This window comes from Sprattus sprattus, assembly GCF_963457725.1.
Source record: "Sprattus sprattus genome assembly, chromosome: 20".
Lineage (NCBI taxonomy): Eukaryota > Metazoa > Chordata > Actinopteri > Clupeiformes > Clupeidae > Sprattus > Sprattus sprattus.
In genome coordinates this window covers 23,432,415-23,452,064 of record NC_137918.1, presented here as the reverse complement: position 1 = coordinate 23,452,064, position 19,650 = coordinate 23,432,415, and the positions used below count along the sequence as shown (strand labels likewise).

The 19,650-nt window shown below is 47.1% G+C and overlaps 1 protein-coding gene across 1 annotated transcript in view; it reads left to right on the top strand.

Annotated features, from left to right (window-relative positions):
* The first annotated feature begins 2,070 nt into the window (after positions 1–2,070).
* The window catches only part of rnf24 (ring finger protein 24), a 45,173-nt gene continuing 27,593 nt past the window's right edge, over positions 2,071–19,650 (top strand). The window contains exon 1 of the mRNA XM_080859100.1: positions 2,071–2,451. The gene's annotated coding sequence lies outside the window, so the exon portion shown is untranslated. The remainder of the gene's footprint in view (positions 2,452–19,650) is intronic.

Genomic DNA, 19,650 nt, shown 5'->3' with positions numbered 1-19,650 from the left:
AGGATGAGATGAAAGGTTCAGGGAGTTTGCAGGCCTAATATGTGCCATAAATAGATCAGTCTCCATGCAATGCCCACAAGACAGGGCCACGGCCAACTGTCATGTTATGCAAGAGTTTCGATCTAAAACCAGCAAGCTACCTTTCTTAAAAGCACGCAAAACCCCCATGGACGTTTGGGCTGTTCCATGAAAGCTGTCAAGATTCAGCAGTATTCAGTAAGTTGAACGTCAAGAATAAAACTATGAAGGTGACAGGAACGAACAGGACAGCAAGGATTACTGTTGTGAGTTAGCTGCGTCCTGATAGGGGTGGAAATGTGGATCTGTGTATACTCTTCATGTCTCAGTGGTCATGTAAATGTCAACACCATCAGCTCTATAGACGACCATAAGACATGTGTGCGTTTAGTCTCTATACCCTTAGGATGTTCATTTGCATCAGAATGGGTGCTTTCTTTGAGCAATTGAGCAAAATACGCTTTGAGTGCAGACTTCTGACAAAACTAAGGTCTAAGGTTTGAGGGCCTTATGAGCAAATGCTGGTACAAGTTACGACTACAACATTAAATATCAGACATAATGAAGAGTCCACATGCAGGGAGAGCGGCTGGTGTTGGTTTCATATCTGAATTGACATTCTGTTACTAGGCTTCCTGCTCGCCTACACCCTAGTTAATGGCCAGCGTGTCAGGGTTACTAGTGCCAGTCTACTGCCAGTGCGCCACGCCACGCTCAATAAAGCCTTTGTGGGCACTGCCATCCTTGTCTGTTTCTCGACCCCCGGCTGCCTATTCACTGGGGGCCACACGATACGCCCACTTGGCCCTCTCACAATATAGCCCTGTCATAGACATCTTATTGGCATGCAGTGGCCCTCATTATTACACATCTCTGACTGCTGAGGATGCCTGCTGCAACTCACAGAGATAGTTTGAGGCTCTCATAATAATAATAATAATAATAATAACGCTATATACATAAAATAAACATAATTAAAAAGAAAATTCAAAGAACATAAATGAGTAGTTAAAGGAACAAAAAAACGTATAGTTAAACAAAGTACACAGTACATAATTACACAAATAAGTAAAGAGTACAGGGCCTAGTTTCCCGAACGCTAAAAAGGATTTGAAATCGGTCGTAAGAGGGATCCTTGCAGAGCGGTTTCCCGACGCCGCACTTACGGCTATGATGAGTCTACGATGTCGCCAAAATCCACGTAGGCCGTTAAGATACGTCGTTATAGGGAAACGAGGCCCAGTGCAGTAAGAGTACATTTATTACGCTTAGAGCACAATCATAGGCACATGAAAAGACATTACGTTTTTTGCCTGCATTTAAAAATGCCTACATTTTGTGCACATCTAAAACATGGCAGTTTCTTTCCAAGTAGCCTAACAGTTAAATGCTGCTTCACCATGTTTCGTTTTAACTCTGGGCTCTACTAGCTGACCTGAGTCCATTGATCCAGAGCCCTTCTCTGTGTATATTCTTCAAACATATCAGAAATGTATTCTGGACCAAAACCATTTAGTGATTTGGTAGTAGCATCACTTCTTTTCTATTTTGTATCTTAGAACAAAATAACGTGTGCGAACAAGCTAGTTTCCCGATAACGACGTATCTTAACGGCCTACGTGGATTTTGGCGACATCATAGACTCATCATTGCCGTAAGTGCGGCGTCGGGAAACCGCCCTCTTACGACCGATTTCAAGTCCTTTTTAGCGTTCGGGAAACTGGGCCAACATCATTTTGTTATCTTGTAAGCACAAGATAATTATCGTGTGCGCACAAGACAATCAGGGTCTATTTGTAACTACAAGATCATAATTTGTGCGCACAAAATGTCACTTCTTGTGTGTTTTGGGGCCCCACACTAGACCATCCCTCTACTATCGGGATTTTAATCGGTTGAAACATTCTTGAGGTGGCTACAGTAGGGCATGGTTTGCCTTAATTTCTGTCGCGGCACAGCAACACGACTATGCACCCCCCTCCCTCTTTCCCCCGCCCGTTCTCATCCCCGTGTACACACTGGTCTTGCCTCTGTCTGTTTTCAGCCGGCTAGGAGGAGGGACCTTGTCGTGTGCTACGTGCAGAATTGTTCGCTAGAATCGTATAAAGAAATCGACCAGCCAGTTGGAGAGACCTGTCTTAACACAGACAGATATCATCTAATGAGCATATCGTGTTAATCTTTATTGTAGTGGGCAAAATATTATTAAATGTAAATTTCTCTGTATTTGTTTTGTTTGGTAAAGTTAAGTGGCGAGATAGTTTTTGATAGCAGGTAACGGTAAGCAATTGGCTTTTATAAACGGGTCTCGTTTAGAACCCTGCGTATTTCGAACAGGTTAGATAGCAAGCCTCGCCTCATCCGCTGGCACGCGGCTTATCTCAATCCATTCTCGTGGTTATCGGGAAGAAACGGGAGCTGAGAGATAGATTGGTAAGTGTTTTCACTTCAGACTTTCTTTTGTACTAAAGCAACTACTGTAAGGGTGTTAACACGATACATCATTTTGCTCCATTTCATCTCGTTCGTTAAGTTGATGCGTCAAAATCCTCTCCATCTCTGCTAAGACTTTAAATGACTATTATTAAGCAAAACAATCACAACCTCAAAATCAGATTCTGAGCGATTTACCCCACGCCCTCCTCGTACTGAAAACAAACCCTGTCTTCATGGCAAGCTAGTGCGCTAACGTTAAAGATAGTATGCTAGCTAACCTTACAATATTGCTTAGCGTAGCATCCACTCCTTCACAAGTGTAAGATAACATAAGATGTTGCCATTCCATTTTTTTTATTTCAACCTTGACGATGTTAACGAGACATATCGCTTATAACTACATAGTATATGACGTATGAACGAGCTAGTTGTTAAAAGTTGCAGCTTTAAGACTAAAGGCGGCTGCATGCTACAGCGTTGGGGGTTAACGGTTGCGCAAAATTTACTCGGTGCAGTTCATGCTCCCAAAAGTTGCGCGTGTTGTCATGAGCCTGCCATTTGCCTGGCAGAAAGAAAGCTGTTTCCCTAACAGAAAGTCTGAAGCTTGAAGTTCTTTTCAAACCTTTGCTTGGGTAGCACTGTTAAACTGAGCAGACATGCAGACTACATTTGAGTAATCTCATCACGTAACATTCGTTTTCTAAAAACAATCACATAGTATTGCATGTTTAACTGTGGTAGAAAATACGTTAGCTTAATGCTAACGTATATGGAAAATCCTATAGACACCGCGCTAGGTATTAGCATCAAGTAATTCATGTTAATGTTTTTGTATGAGCCTGACATTTGCTCTGCAGATAGATAACAGGTTCCCTAACAGAAAGTCTGAAGCTTGAAGTTCTTTTCAAACCTTTACTTGGGAAGCACTGTAAAACTGAGTAGACATGGAGAATATTTTAGTAACCTCATCTCGTATCATTCGTTGATAGAATGCAGGCTGCGAGGCTCGCGTAAGGGCTTACGTAAAAAATGACGCAAGTCTAGAAAAAGGGGCCGACGCACGCAAGACGTAAGAAGTCGCGCAAGGGTCGCGCAAGGGGCTTGCGCGGCCTCTTGCGCTTGCGCTTACGCTTACGTAAGGAAGCATGAATCAGCCTTAACATTTTACCCGTTCTAACTTCGTATTGGATAGTGTTGATAACAGTAACGTTTGCTATTATTAGCGTAGAGGCAAGCCGTTTTGTGTGCCAAAGTGACTGTTCTGCATTGTTTTGTTTTCTTGTTATCCATGAATGTTGACATCCTCATTGACAGTGTTTGTCAGACAGTCGTAATGTATTACAATAACCGAGTTGACTTTATAAGGGTAGAAGCAAATGACCTTTCATTCACAATAGGATAACGAGTTACTAGCTGTGGTTGCGCTTGCAACAGAGTGTTCCAGAGCCAGCCTCATAGCTGTCAAATCCGCGAGCAAGCAGATATAGCTACTGACCACGTGCATGGTTACATAAAATAAACAACATAACGCAGTTGCCCCTGTGATTTCATTATACTTTGTTAGAATAAGGTGTATTTTTTGTCGGAGGTGGGGATGTGGGGGGGAATGTGATGGATGTGACTGCATGATGTCAGCGCTTAACGTTATAGCGGGGAAGCAATGTATCGTTTTCATTTCGCCAGTTATGTTTACATGCAACTTCGGGATAACATTATCCCATTAGGCTTATCATTAGGCTTATTAACCTCGACGGGCATCCGCATAAAGTCATGGATATGACATTTCTGGATCTGACATCACAACAAGTATGCTTGCATAGGCATGTACGTATGTGGGCAAGCATGTATTTGTGTATTTATTTATTTATTTATTTGTTACATTTAAGTGTATGCAGAACATCAAGTGCTGAAGCACTAGCCCATGCATCTAAGCCCAGACAGTCAAATGCATACAGTTACGTGGAGGTCCCCCCAAACCCACCCCCTTCGGGGAATGTCTATTAAGTAGTAATCAGGGACTTGTTATTTTGCACAATGTTCAGAGATGTCAGTTTTCTTTGTACCTTTTGGCTGCGAAGGAACAGGCAGGGAAAAAAAACAACCCCCCTGCGGAGAAGGGGTCAACTGTATTTCCTGGGGCACGGTCTCAAATTATGAAAATGAAAGTCCTCTGACAAAGGGGATTTGGCCATGAGAAGTTGACCCCTGACCTATTAGGGCTCTCTTTCTCTAGTGCCAAAATATAACGCACGGAGGGACAGGACAGTCTTTGGTCTTAGGTTTGTTGATGATGTACACTTTTTATTCAAAAATAATTCAAATATCGTTGTCTATTGTGACTTTTGTGAATTGGCAAGTGAAATAAGGTGCATTCTGAAATCACCAGTAAATGAGCTTAGCTTGGCCTGTTAGTTTCTGCAAGTTTGCTTTGGTGCAAATAATTGGATTCAGACAGATTTTGTCAAAAGACATTTTCTTTTCAATTAATGCAACATCTACATTGTCTCCTTGTTGATGTATACATGACATACAGATTGGAGATTGTTCACCCTGCCCGTCATCTGTAATGGCTTTAGCTTTTGAAATCTTAAAGTTTAAAATATTACCTACCCAACCATTCCCTAACAAGAAGCATTGAACCGGATTTCACATGCTTCCCTAATATGGGGGTACTCACCCCAAAGGCTAGTGAGAAACTGGTTTACCGACAACGTTGAATTGTCCTTCTGAATGAACAAAGGTGACTTCACTTTGCATATAGTGAAGTGCTTGGTGTGGTTGAAAGTATGTTTTTGTGGTTAACATGAAAAGTCAAGTATGAAAGAAAGGGAGAGCCCCATGGCTTGTGGTCTTTCTTAAAGTGTTTGATTTAGTGGCTGTTTAACCAGATGCTGGTAAAACAATGTCATTGTCATCAGACTAAGCTGCTATCGGAACTGTGTTATTTGGTTTAACCATATGTGGGAAGAATAATACCTTTTGAGCAACTCCTGATTAACTAACAAGGTTTAGGGTGTCCCTAAAGCACTATAGTCCTCGGCCTAGTTTCCCGAACGCTAAAAAGGATTTGAAATCGGTCGTAAGAGGGATCCTTGCAGAGCGGTTTCCCGACGCCGCACTTACGGCTATGATGAGTCTACGATGTCGCCAAAATCCACGTAGGCCGTTAAGATACGTCGTTATCGGGAAACGAGGCCCTCATCACTAGCTCCACTTGTAGGCATTATTAACTGCCTGATGTCCTTTTCTCTAGTTAGAACTGACAGAGAGAACTGACGAAGAGTTCTTGTACGTGTGGATTTGCACCTGTGCATATGGAAAGTAAAGGACCTGACTGTCCATTTCCTTGTTACCCAGCGTCTGGTTTAATGTTTTATCTGTTTTGCCAGTCTGATTGAATGTTTTTATCTTAAACCTCACTTGAGTGTGTTTACTAGGGTCTGACTAGTTTAGATTATACTTGACTTAGTGTTGCTATTAGACTATTGATTCCTCTGTCACCAATAAGCCTCTCAGAGATTTACATCATAGTTTAACGTGGTAGAAAGACTATAGAAGGAGCACTAGCAGAAGCTAGCAGTCAGTCAGCTTTGTCAGTTGTTCTGTAGATATTAACTGTTGGCAGGGTTTGGGAGTAACCAGTTACACGTAGAGTTACGTTATTAAATAACAAAGTAAATGTAATCCATTATCCTGTAAATGTAATATTTTTAATCCGTTACAGTTACTGAGAAAGAATGTAATCTAAAGACAGTGAGTAATAAAAATGTTGTTGATAACCAAGGGGTAATACATCCAAATTCTGGATTTCTGTAAAAGCTGTGAAGCTCTTATTTAGAGCATTCATTCTGTTGCTTTGCATCTTTTTGCAATTATGGTTTCTGCCTTAGGGTTCTAATTTTGGGCGTGTCAGTATAAAAAAGAAATGTAATGATATTGGAGCTGCTGGTGTATTTTCTTGGCAGTGTCAGAGCAATGTTAAGGTGCTAGAACACTTGTGTGTGCAAACTGTGGCGTTGACACCGTGGCGTTGACACCGTGGCGTTGACACAGTGGCGTTACCTTTTATACTTTAGCTAGAGGCAGTTTGACTCTGAACTCTTCTCTTATAAAAGCTGAACTCTTCTCTTATAAAACTGAATGTTTCTGGTCTCTTTTTAAACTGAACATTTCTGGTTAGTGTTTGTATTTATTGCTAGTGGTTGGCAGCAAAACTAGCCTGTTACCTAACGTAACTATAGGTTAACAAAAGTTTTGTCATGGTTACAAAAGACACTTATGGAAGTGTTTTTTTTTTCATCAGGAAAAGATGTTATGTGTGTGCAAAGTTTTGTAGGCATGCACGGATACCACGTCTTTCCGACAGAGTAGGAGTACTTAGATTTGTGTATCTACAGAGACAAGTACCAATATGAGTACTTAAAAATGTTCTATGTCAGTGTTCTATCAATTTCTCCTACCCAACTGATTCGGGTAGGCAAGTCTGAGGGCAGCAAAGGGTGACAAAACCCCTCCTGACCGCAGCTGTGATGTTGCCTTGAAGTGTTATCAGTGCGTGGTATGGCATAATGGAGTACAGTATATGAACACTCGTATTGCTAAGGGTGCATCCCTAAACTTATGACCCTCAGGTTTACATCAGCCAAGATGGTAATATTAGTAAACCACACAAACGTCTCATCTTTTCCAGTCTCCCTCCACAAGTTCAGTGCCGTCTGGGAATCACTATGGATCATGGATCATATATGGAGATGCCTGTAGAGATGGATCTCCTCATGGACTCATGCCTCCAGTGCGTTCATCTTGCATATTCGCCAATTTACAAAAATGGGGAAATGTGCGACCAGCCAAAAGGCCACCATATGACATGACTTTTGGTGCACGCCAAATTCCCCCTTTAGGCTGAGTATTGAATAAGACCCAATTAGGAGGTGTGGGCCATTTTGCCATATAAGGGCTAGACTGGCTAGACTGAGCACAGAGTGGCCCTGATTAACATATGTTTCAGTCACACAAACACTGGCCTGTATTTTTTTGTCAGCCCATTGAAACATAAGAGTTTGGCCATTAATCAAGTGAGAGCCAAGCTGCTACCATCACGTGGAAGTATGGAAATAGATTTCCCCCCAGCAATCAAGATATAACTGAGCCAATGTGAGATCTGAAATACAGTCATTCACCTGCTTGGAGCTGCCAGGTTTGGAGAGAAAATGACATTTAGCAGCCCACATGTTTGTCAGGTTAACTCTTTACATAATGAACCTATCCCACAACAGTTCGGTAATACTGAATTGTGTGTGTGTGATAGAGAGAGAAAGAGCGAGCGAGAATGTGTGTGTGTGTGTGTGTGTGTGTGCGTGAGAGATAGATAGAGAGAGCGAGCGAAAGTGTGTACATGGGTTAAGGTGTGAATCAAGGCCATGATAAGTGGAGCTGTATTAAAAATAGCATTGGGCTCTGGCTTGTTTATGAGTTTGTGAAGCTCGACAAGGGTTAGGAGTCCTGTGGATAATATAAAGCGTTTCTCCACTGAAGGAACGTGTGGGACTTTTAGAGTATCTTGATTGTTTACCCGAATGGCAGAATGCTTGTTACTGTTTGTCTCTTGCATTTCCATTGCAGTGCAGGAACTATTGCACCGACAAGTTGACATAGCATAGGCCTAGTAATTTTTTTCTTTTGATTGCAACTCCAATTCTAAGCACGACCAAATAATGATACATTTCTCCAGTGGCAGCACCAATATTAAACCCTTGAACCAGAGAATTTTGTAGGATTACCCCAAGGTTGAGTTGGCAGTTGTATTTTGCTATAAAGTTGCCATCACTCGGATAAATGGTTTTCATGGCAGAATGACTTGATAAATGAAGATACCAGCACCACTATTGTTCAACTCTGTAAGCTTCTTTTGTTGTATTTACCTCGTAACTATATTTACCGTGTAACGCTCTTGCTGTTTTAAAAATGGTGCTTATTCTTGTTGTCTTCCACTCACATTATGTTCAACCAATAAACATCAACCATCACTGCAAGTGCCACCTAGCAGTTTGTGGGCAACACAGAAGTTCCTACCCCGTATTAGGGACTTATCTGTCCCCCAAAAATGATCCTGAAAGTGATCCTACAGGGGCCCTAGAACGTTTTGCTAGCTCCTGCGGTGGAAAGGAGCATATAGCCCTCGTTGGGAAAGGGGGAGGGGGGGAGATAGGGAGAGATAGGGAGAGAGAGGGAGGGAGGGGGAGAGAGGGAGCTAGAGGGAAAGAGAGGGAGAGAGAGGGGGGGGGGGGGGGGGGCGGAGAGCTGGGAGTGACAGCTGTGTGTGTCAGTCCAGTGCTTGTTTGCGCCAGCTTGTGTTACTGGTGTGAGCCCACCGTGGACGGGGCAGGGAAGACGGGGGGGGGGGATAGAGTAATGAGGGACACAGAGGCGGCAAAAGGTCAGGCCATAAAATGTTTTGAGCTATCACTATCTCACACACACACACACACACACACACACACACACACACACACCATCAGTGTTTGAGCTATCGCTATCTCTGCTGCAGCGCTTCAACTCTTTGCTCTGTCTGTGCATGGCAACAGTTGCCATTTGTAACGCTCAAAGGCACCCACCACTCTCACGGACAAACTCATACACACACACACACACACACACACACACACACACACACACACACACACACCATCAGCTATGCTCCTTTGGTGCAAGATCAGCCCTAGAGTAAAGTGGATTAATTAGCTGCTACAGCAACACCATTGCCCTGGATGAGGAGTTGGATTAATCCTAGATTAATCCTGCTGCCCTCACACAGTGCCAAGGCAACTGTATGTGCCCCCTGGCAGGACTCTCTCTCGTCACTGTGCCCGCTGTGTTCTTCACGGGTACCTAAATGGGGGAAGTTCAGGGTCCAGGGCACACAGTCACCACAGCGTTGACTCACCGGCGTCACCAGTGTGACGTTCTTCAGAATTTGTGATGAATGAATCAGCAGGGTTGTTGCATAAGAGTGTTTGCATGTGGTAGCAGTATGGGCAACCTCACTTCCGCTAGAAGCAGTGTTGTTGAGTGTCGTTTGAGTTAGCTTCATTTTTTCCGAAACACAATGCTCAACACAGTGTGGATGTCAAAGAGGATTGTCATGATTGGTGTTTTGATAGAGAGTCGGCTCTGGGCAGCCACCCAAAATCGGTGTTGCAGGTTGGTAGGCACTCAAAGTTTGCCCCTCATGTCCAAACAACTCGGTATCAGTTAAAGTTTGACCTACTTATTGTAAAACTTGGCACAGGCGTGCAAAAAAAATGGGGGAAAACATTAATTTGTGGGGGAGGTGGAGGGACTAGATATTTCAGGGCTCCTGGGTATCGTGTTTTTCTCCGAGAGATACTTGTGGGATTGTGCTAAACGTTGAGTCTCTCAGTTTAACCACACGCCCCATGCATGCAGAGGACAAAAGCTTGCCTTTCTTCTGGTCTCTGAGGCCCTCAGCTCCATTTAAAGGAGTCTTAGAAGACTCCCGTTACCCTCAGAGATTTGGGATACGAAGTTATGCTCTAATATTGCTGTCAAACTGACCCAGTCACAACAAGACAACAGACACATGAAGGCTGTGAATAAACATTTTCATAAGCCCCGTATCGTCATCAAAAGCTTGCTCTTCAATTTCAACACACAGATAGCCAACAGGAGTGTGTGTCTGTGTGTGTGTGTGTGTGTGTGTGTGTGTGTGTGTGTGTGTGTGTGTGTGTGTGTGTGTGTGTGTGTGTGTGTGTGTGTGTGTGTGTGTGTGTGTGTGTGTCTGTGTGTGTGTGTGTGTCTGTGTGTGTCTGTGTGTGTGTGTGTGTGTGTGTACACACACGTGTTTTAGCTAATATGCAGTGTCCACATTTCACACCAGCCCCCGTTCAGAGCTCAGGGGTGGGAGGAGTGTGTGTGTGTGTGTGTGATGGTGTTGTGCTCTGGCATATTAAGTTTCAAATGTGCACACACACAGCGCATGGCTGCCTGTGGCTGCCAGTGGAACTTTCCACTCCAGAATCAGACAGCAGCTTTTGTTCAGGAGCAGAGGGGCTGGCCACAAGGCCCTGAACATGGGCTTGAGCTTCAGCCGTACACACACACACACACACACACACACACACACACACACACACACACACACACACACACACACACACACACACACACACACACACACACACACACACACACACACACCTCCCACAAGGGCCTGAACATGGGCTTGAGCCTCAGCTGCTGTTGCGAAAGATTACAACCAGACAGCTTTTTCATACGACATAAAGCAAAGAAAGAGGAGGGTGAAAAACTTAACAGTTCCTGAAAAGTGTGTGTGTGTGTGTGTGTGTGTGTGTGTGTGTGTGTGTGTGTGTGTGTGTGTGGTTGTGTGTGTGTGGGTGTGTGTGGGTTTGAGCTGGTTCATGTAAATATGGGGGCAAGTCTTGACACACACAGTTTCAACACTATACACCAGAAACTCTGACAGAAATTCACCAGAAGTTCATAGTGGTTTAACGGTGAAGGTTAATGTAGCCTACACCGGCAGGGAACAGGATACTTTGTTATTGATCGGGTTAAAAGGCTATCAGGCTGTAATTCCCATGAAGAGGTGGGTTGACAAGGAGGCTAACAGCTCAATATGTTTTGGTCTGGACGTCCCTTTCCTGTGCTTATCATCCTGCGTAGGTGGCTGGTCAACAACAGACTCAGGTTGACTCAACAGGCAATCATTGATCTGTGGTTCCGGCGCACGTGAGGCTGCCTGCTACCCCTCCTCTCTGGGCTGCTGCACCGGCAGGGGAGGCCCGGCCGATCCTCTGTGGGTGGAAGTTTACTGGAATGATCTGCACAGAGCTCCCCTTTCACTTTGGCTCTGTCTGCTAGAGAAGCTATGCGGACCAACTCACCGGCCAGTTTGGCCCCTACTGCTGGGAGAGCTATGCTCCCCTTTCACTTTGGCTCTGTCTGCTAGAGAAGCTATGTGGACCAACTAACAGGCCAGTTTTGCTCTGTCTGGTGGGAGAGCTATGCGGACCAACTAACAGCCAGGCCAGGTGATGGAGTCCATGCAGTTCTCCACTGAAGGAACTTGGGGGACTTTTAGAGTATCTTGATTGTTTACCTGAATGGCCCAATGATTGTTTCCTGTTTGTCTCTTGCATTTCCATTGCAGCGCAGGAACTATTGCACCGACAAGTTGACATAGCATAGTCATTTTTTCATAGTCCATGCAGTTCTGATGGGAATCTCTCTCTCTCTGTCTCTCCCTTAACCGTGCTGCGACCTACTGTGAGCTCGGCTGAGACTGAAAGCGATAAGCGTGATGCTCGTGCTTCAATGCTGTGGCTCTTAAACAAACACACCCACACACACACACACACACACACACAAACACACACTCACACACACATGCACCCACACACACACACACACACACACACACACCCACACAAACACACCCACGTGCAGTGATAAGTACACAAACACAGTGCAACACCATTGTGGTCAATCCACCCCTAACTGCCTGGAACTCCAGAGCCCTCTTTGACATTTCGTGCTGGCAGTGAAGTGGATGTTGTGTGTTTGCGCGTGGGAGGAAGCTTGCATACCGCGCCATTCCTAGGAGAGAATAGTTAGAGTTTCCAAGCCCACGTCGTTCTGCAGAAAATATGACATGTCCCCTTTGTATTTGAGTTTACCCTACAAACACGCACAGCCAAAAACAACAACGTCCTTGTGATTGAATGATAATGTGCATGGTCCAGCCAGGGATAACTGAATATAAATGGTTTCATGTCTGTTTCTGAGGGGCTTTTTTTGTTGGACTTGGTGTCTGTGTGTGTGTCTGCATACGAGTGGGTCCATGAGCCTTGGCTCAAAGGATAAATAAGGATGAAGAGAGAACCCAATTGAGCATGGGCGTTATGTCTTAGGTGGCTAACAAGTGAATAAGGATGAAGAGAACCCAATTGAGCGTGGGCGTTATGACTTAGCTAGCTAACGCTCACCATCGCTAGGCCTGGCTATCAAATTTAACCCAGGCGCTTGGGGACATCTGTTCTGTCTTTGAGTGATGCATGAACTGTGGGTGGAGTGAGAAACATACTAGGGGCTGCCAGGCAATGGTCAAGAGGCCCTTATGTGTCTGCCCTTCAGTGTGTGTGCACTGATTCTGCCTCGCTTCATTCAACACTGATAAATCGACCTCCCTCTCTCTCTCCGTCTCCCTCTCTCTCTCTCCCACTCCCTCTCTCTCTCTCTGTGTTTAACCACTCGCCCCCCTTCTGTGGCAAGAATAAGTAGTAATTACAAGAAAAAGTGACCACATCGTGATCTTGTCTAGATCCTGACTCATCTGACTGTCACCGCCCGCTGATCAGGCCAGAAGTCCAGAAGACTGTCCTTGTTTTAAACATTTAAAAATGTAGTCATTTAGCAGACACTTTTATCCAAAGCTGTTATTTTTACTAAACGACTTCTTTACCTCCTGTACTACTGTCGCCCCACCTGTCCTTGTGCAGAAGTATGAATGAGAACGATCCTGCACAACTCAAAATGTAGTGGAAAACATCAACTGTACTAGAAAAACTTGAACATCTTATCGTTCATGTCCAGGTTTTTGTGCACACTTTATGTACTCTGAAGTATGAATGAGAACGATCCTGCACAACTCAAAATGTAGTGGAAAACATCAACTGTACAAGAAAAACTTAAACATCTTATCGTTCATGTCCAGGTTTTTGTGCACACTTTATGTACTCTGAAGTATGAATGAGAACGATCCTGCACAACTCAAAAAGTAGTGGAAAACATCAACTGTACAAGAAAAACTTAAACATCTTATCGTTCATGTCCAGGTTTTTGTGCACACTTTATGTACTCTGTAGCCTCTTCTTAGCAGGGTGACCTTGTGTACCCTTGACCTCGGTGACCTCTGCTAGGAAGAAAGACCCTCTGGGGCGCTGTTGGCTCAGCGGTTTCCCTCACAGACTGCAAAGGGGGTCTGCTCTCACATGGCTGCTCCGTAGTCTATTTCAGTAGCTGTATCATCCCGCGTGAGCTTTTACTAAAGCTCTCCACGAGTACTGAAGCGTGAGCACGTGAGAGGAGGCTGGACGTGCCCCACCAAACCTCCACGTGCGAAGGGAACCCAACCTGGCACCGTGAGGAGATCGGTTCCCCTCGGAGCAGCGGTGGAGGAGGCAGACACAGACAGGAACCGTGTTCAGACGGCCAGGGGTTGCGGATTTATCAGATGCCTGAAAGTGCAATACCGGAAATCACGTGACGTCATACACAGGGGGTTCAGGAAGTGTAACGTACTTTCAGGCATCGGTAGGGGTACCGAGACCTAGTTTTTAGCCTTAAACTCTAACCCTAACCCTAAAAATCCTAAGAAAAAGTTGATTTTGACCCTTAGAAACACTACATCACTTCCGGTATTGCACTTTCAGGCATCCGATAAATCCGTGGCCATGGCCAGGGGTTTGACGAGTCTCACCGCCATCATGTAGCCTGGGCCAGGCAGCAGCTGAGGTGCCTGCCTTGAAGGATTGTGTTGTATAAACAGTCGTACAGTCACCCCTCCCTGGAGGAGAGGACACTTTCTCTCTCATTCATCTGACTGAATGGAGGAAGAAGGCTTCACAGATGCACACACACACACACACACACACACACACACACACACACACACACACACACACACACATAAAGGGTTCACAGATGTCTTCCTTCGGCAGCATTGTTGGAGTTTAGCTCAGGGCTTAGGCTTATTGTTGCCCAGGACACCCAACACACAAAGGCTCTCAGATAAGATGTGTGATCTATGCTTCAGTCCGGAGACAGAGATGAACACACACACACACGCGCGCGCACACACACACACACACACACACACACACACACTCAGACACACACACACACACACACACACACACACACACACACACACACACACACACACACACACACACACACACACACACACACACTCAGACACACACACACACACACACACACACACACACACACACACACATAAAAGACCATGGTGTGGTACAGGACCTGCAGTGTGTTACGTAATACTGCTGAGGGTACATGTGGGAGGTAGAGGTAGAGAGAGAGAGAGGGATAGAGTGGGAAGGAGAAAGAGGTGGAGAACTACAAAGAGGAGAGAGTGAATAAGTCAGTGACTACTTCGGCCAAATAACAACTCCATACAGACATCCTTTCTGTGGTCACAGAAGGCAAGCGGACGGCTGTGGACACACTGAAGAAAGACTGGGAAGGAACTCTTCCTGCCACGACATGAATGAGCCGCGGGGTTTGTTCCGGGTCTTTCCTCTCAGCTCTCACTCCCCTGCTGACCAGCATGCCGAGGGGCACATCACACAGGTTACTCAGGCTATGCAGGCTCCGCAGGCTCCACACCTCGCTGATGATGAGCTCCTCTCCGTACTGCACTTCCTCTCTCCCTCCATCACTCTCAGGCCCGCTGCTCTGTCAGTGCGGGGGCTTTATTTTTAGCCGTCTTAATGGCAGTCGTATGGAGAGTGTCGAAATGAAAGAGAGCTGATGTGTGTTGGGGCTTTTCTGGTGCATTACTATGGTGACGAGCGCGTCAGAACCAGCATCATAGCAGCACACAGGAGGAGACTTGTCACCATGTGCCAGAACTTCTGTCAGTTCTTTTTAATAATGCACTCAGTTCCAGAATTAATTCTACCTTTTTAAACTTGTACTGGAATGAAGGAAACTCCTGGTTGAAGAGCTCTTTTTAAAAGTAGCTTGTATCAGTGAGTTATTTCATTTATATCACACACACACGGACACACACTCCTTAGCTAGCCACACTGTTGTATGACTGGTGTCATAACTAATGTGTGAGATCCAGTAGCGGGTTGCACCAACTGGTCTTTGCTACAACTGTCATAAGTCTTTGTTAAGACGTGTCTTAGGCCAATATCTAACGCCTGTTGCACCAACAGAATTTAAGAACAGTCTTAACTAAGACTGTCCGTAGCAGGCGCGTTCATTTTAGACATAGAACGTTGAGTTACGCCTGTCTTAGCTTAAGACATGTCCTAAATGCTGTTGGTGCAACCCGCTCCAGGCCTGTCTTTCCACCAGGCAGAGCAGGTTCTGAGGGGGTGCACACTAGGGACCAGATCCATCCACACTCAGGGGCCATCGCTTCTCAGGGTGGACATGAATGGCCCTGCTCTCAATGGCCGCCTCACAGGACGACCTTCACTGTCAGTGTCCTGAGAGAGAGAGAAAGAGAGAGAGAGAGAGAGAGAGTGAGAGTGAGAGTGACAGAGAGAGAAAGAGAGAGAGCTAAAGAGAGTCAGCTTGATGCCGCCAGTTTTTCTGGCTTTGTCCCCCACGCCTTCTGAAAGAGAGGGACTGACATTCTAAAAAGCAGCAAGGCAGACAGAGAAAAGAGAGAGATATGAAAAGATCAGAAGAAGAAAGAGGAACTCCTTCCCTGTGGTGGGGAAGCGGAAGACGTGGCTGTGACTGACGCCTCAAAAGCACCTTTTCTGTGGCGCAGGTTGTTTACTAGGACAGGACAGGACAGGACAGGACAGGCTGGCTCATGTTCCAGAGAAGCACAGTGATCTACACCTCTCTGGATCAGCAGCCCTCAGTCTTTCGCAGGCAGACATTAAAGGATTGCTTGTGTGTGTGTGCGTGTGTTTGATGGGGGGGGGGTGCCTGTCACTAAGATCAGATGGGTGCTTAAATCTTATTGCCTGTGTGTGTGTCCTCACTGAGACCTCGCTGGTCCTCTCTCTCCCGTAGCACACTCACCCCCAGCACCTTCCCCCTAATGGCCTCTCTGCTGTATTGACATTTTACTTTTACTGCGTTCGACCGCGGCCATGCATGTCTGATTTGGCCTTTTGTGGAGCCCATGCAAACACACAGTATCAGCAAATAGGTGAATATGGATGAAAGATGGGCTAATTGTTGTGGTGTGACGACCCTTGTTCTCGTAGGCATTGGTGACCAAGAATCGGACCAGGGGGGTTTTCCACAGTGGCTTTTATTGTCTCCAAACGTAGACGTTCTGCATTCACAACGAAAACAATTACTCCACAAAATCTATACTGCAACAGCGACCGCATACAACTCTCCAACGTAGACGTTCTAGCTGTCTAGTACGGGTTAGCAGACACTGCCTTACTGTATCAAAGCCCGTGTTTCAGATGCTTCAGTGAATTCAGTGTCTCCCAGTCTGAGCCCCATCCAGGACTGGCAGACAGCATTGTGGGAAAATACAGGCAGCCTCTTCAGTCGTCACGCCAGAGGACCCTGGAGGATGCAGGAACTGAAGATAGTGAGGAGTTTGAAGACGTTAGGAAGACTGACCTGCCTCCAGTACAGCACACTTCTATCTAGTTACTCAGTAGCTTAAGCAGTGCCAGTATCTTCTTCATGCATTGGTCATAAACGCATACAAAATCTGAGTATACAAACGATTACACCATAAAAAGAGACGGGTCCTTCACTGCACCTGTCTGTTGTGGATACGCAATCCAGGGAAAGAGGTAATTCCCGCCTCATCAATCAAACAGTGTCTTTCTAAGATCAGTGCTAACAGCCTGTGCGAGTGAGTGAGCGAGTGAGTGAGTGTGTGTGTGCGTGTGTGCGAGTGTGCAAGTGTGTGAGTGAGTGTGTGAGTGAGTGAGTGTGTGTGTGTGTGTGTGTGAGTGTGTGTGTGTGTGTGTGCGTGCGCGTGAGTGTGTTTGTGTGAGTGTGTGTGTGTGTGTGTATAACTCAGCAGTGCATCACAGCCAGCTGCACACAGAGCAGCTCTTTATATGGAACCCCACAGGCAGGCGGGCATGGAGCGGATGCCCATGGGTACACCACAGCCGGATCTGGAGCCGGAAAAGCAGGGAAGAAGACTGGATGGTCAGAGGTGGGGGTGGGGGTGGGGGGGATGAAGTGCTCTTCACTGGTCCAGGTCGGAGATGGAGGTGGAGGTGGGGGTGGGGGTGGGGGGTGGCGGGGATGAAGGGCGGTGGGCGGCCTGTGGGACTGCAGTCATCCGAGGTGCGGGTGTACAGCTCTGAGGGGGGGAGGGGCTCTCGAGCTGTAGTACACAGCCTGGTGAGCTCATCACATCGTCATGTGATAGCAGGGGGAAGAAGAGTCTCTGCTTTTGTGATGCCAATGAGGATTCTTTCAATAACCAAACTAACAGTGTGATTTATATAGTGCGCTACCTAGGTGTGCTAAATAATGCACACACACAGACACATACCCATACTGTCAGCGATATGAGAGAGGAGATTACTCCCATCCCCTCATAATGGATGTCCTGCCCGCCTTTAGGGGCTTTAAGCACACATACAGAGAAGAGTTTAAATAACCACTTCAATATGGCGTCGCTGTCCCCACCTTTCCACTGGAATTCCTCTGTTGTCTTTTTTTCCCCCCTATCAGGAAGATTTGAAAATCAGACACCCAGTTGAAATGCGACGTACTTTTCTTGAACGTGCCACAGTCTTGTCTCAGCTCAGCGGCAGGAATGTGACAGTGAGGAGGAATGTGGAGTGGAAATGGCGGTTGTGAAGGTTGACGTCCCCCCTCATCTGCTGCAGGAGTGGGGGAGGAGCGCAAGAGTGCAGGAGTGAAGAGGCAGGAACAACTCCTCCTCCTCCACCTCCTCCACCTCCACGGCTCTCTGCACTCACTGAGCCAGCTTCAGGCAGGAACACCTCCTCCTCCGCCTCCACCACCACACCACCTCCTCCACCACACCTCCTCCACCACCGTGGCTCTCTGAGCCAGCATCAGACAGGAACACCTCCTCCTCCACCACACCTCCTACACCTCCTCCACCACGGCTCTCTGCTTTCACTGAGCCAGCATCAGACAGGAACACCTCCTCCACCACCGTGGCTCTCTGAGCCAGCATCAGGCAGGAACACCACCTCCTCCACCACCGCGGCTCTCTCTGTCACTGAGCCAGCATCAGGCAGGAACACCTCCTCCTCCACACCTCCTCCTCCACCACCACGGCTCTCTGCCTTCCCTGAGCCAGCATCAGACAGGAACACCTCCTCCACCTCCTCCTCCACCTCCTCCTCCACCACCACAGCTCTCTGCCTTCACTGAGCCAGCATCAGACAGGAACACCTCCTCCACCTCCTCCTCCACCTCCTCCTCCACCACCACAGCTCTCTGCCTTCACTGAGCCAGCATCAGACAGGAACACCTCCTCCACCTCCTCCTCCACCACCACAGCTCTCTGCATTCACTGAGCCAGCTTCAGACAGGAACACCTCCTCCTCCACCTCCTCCTCCACCACCACGGCTCTCTGCATTCACTGAGCCAGCATCAGGCAGGAACACCTCCTCCTCCACCTCCACAGCTCTCTGCTTTCACTGAGCCAGCATCAGACAGGAACACCTCCTCCACCACACCTCCTCCTCCACCGCGGCTCTCTGCGTTCACTGAGTCAGCATCAGACAGGAACACCTCCTCCTCCACCTCCTCCTCCACCACCGCGGCTCTCTGCGTTCACTGAGTCAGCATCAGGCAGGAACACCTCCTCCAACACACCTCCTCCACCACCACACCTCCTCCTCCACCACCACACCACCTCCTCCACCACCACACCACCTCCTCCAACACACCACCTCCTCCAACACAGCTCCTCCTCCACCACCACACCACCTCCTCCTCCACCACCACGGCTCTCTGACTTCACTGAGCCAGCATCAGGCAGGAACACCTCCTCCTCCTCCTCCTCCACCTCCTCCACCACCACACCTCCTCCTCCACCACCACACCTCCTCCTCCACCTCCTCCTCCACCACCACAGCTCTCTGCCTTCACTGAGCCAGCATCAGGCAGGAACACCTCCTCCTCCACCACACCTCCTCCACCTCCTCCTCCTCCACCACAGCTCTCTGCCTTCACTGAGCCAGCATCAGGCAGGAACACCTCCTCCTCCACCACACCTCCTCCACCTCCTCCTCCTCCACCACCGCGGCTCTCTGCCTTCACTGAGCCAGCATCAGACAGGAACACCTCCTCCACCACCACAGCTCTCTGCCTTCACTGAGCCAGCATCAGACAGGAACACCTCCTCCACCTCCTCCTCCACCTCCTCCTCCACCTCCACAGCTCTCTGCCTTCACGGCATCAGACAGGAGCGC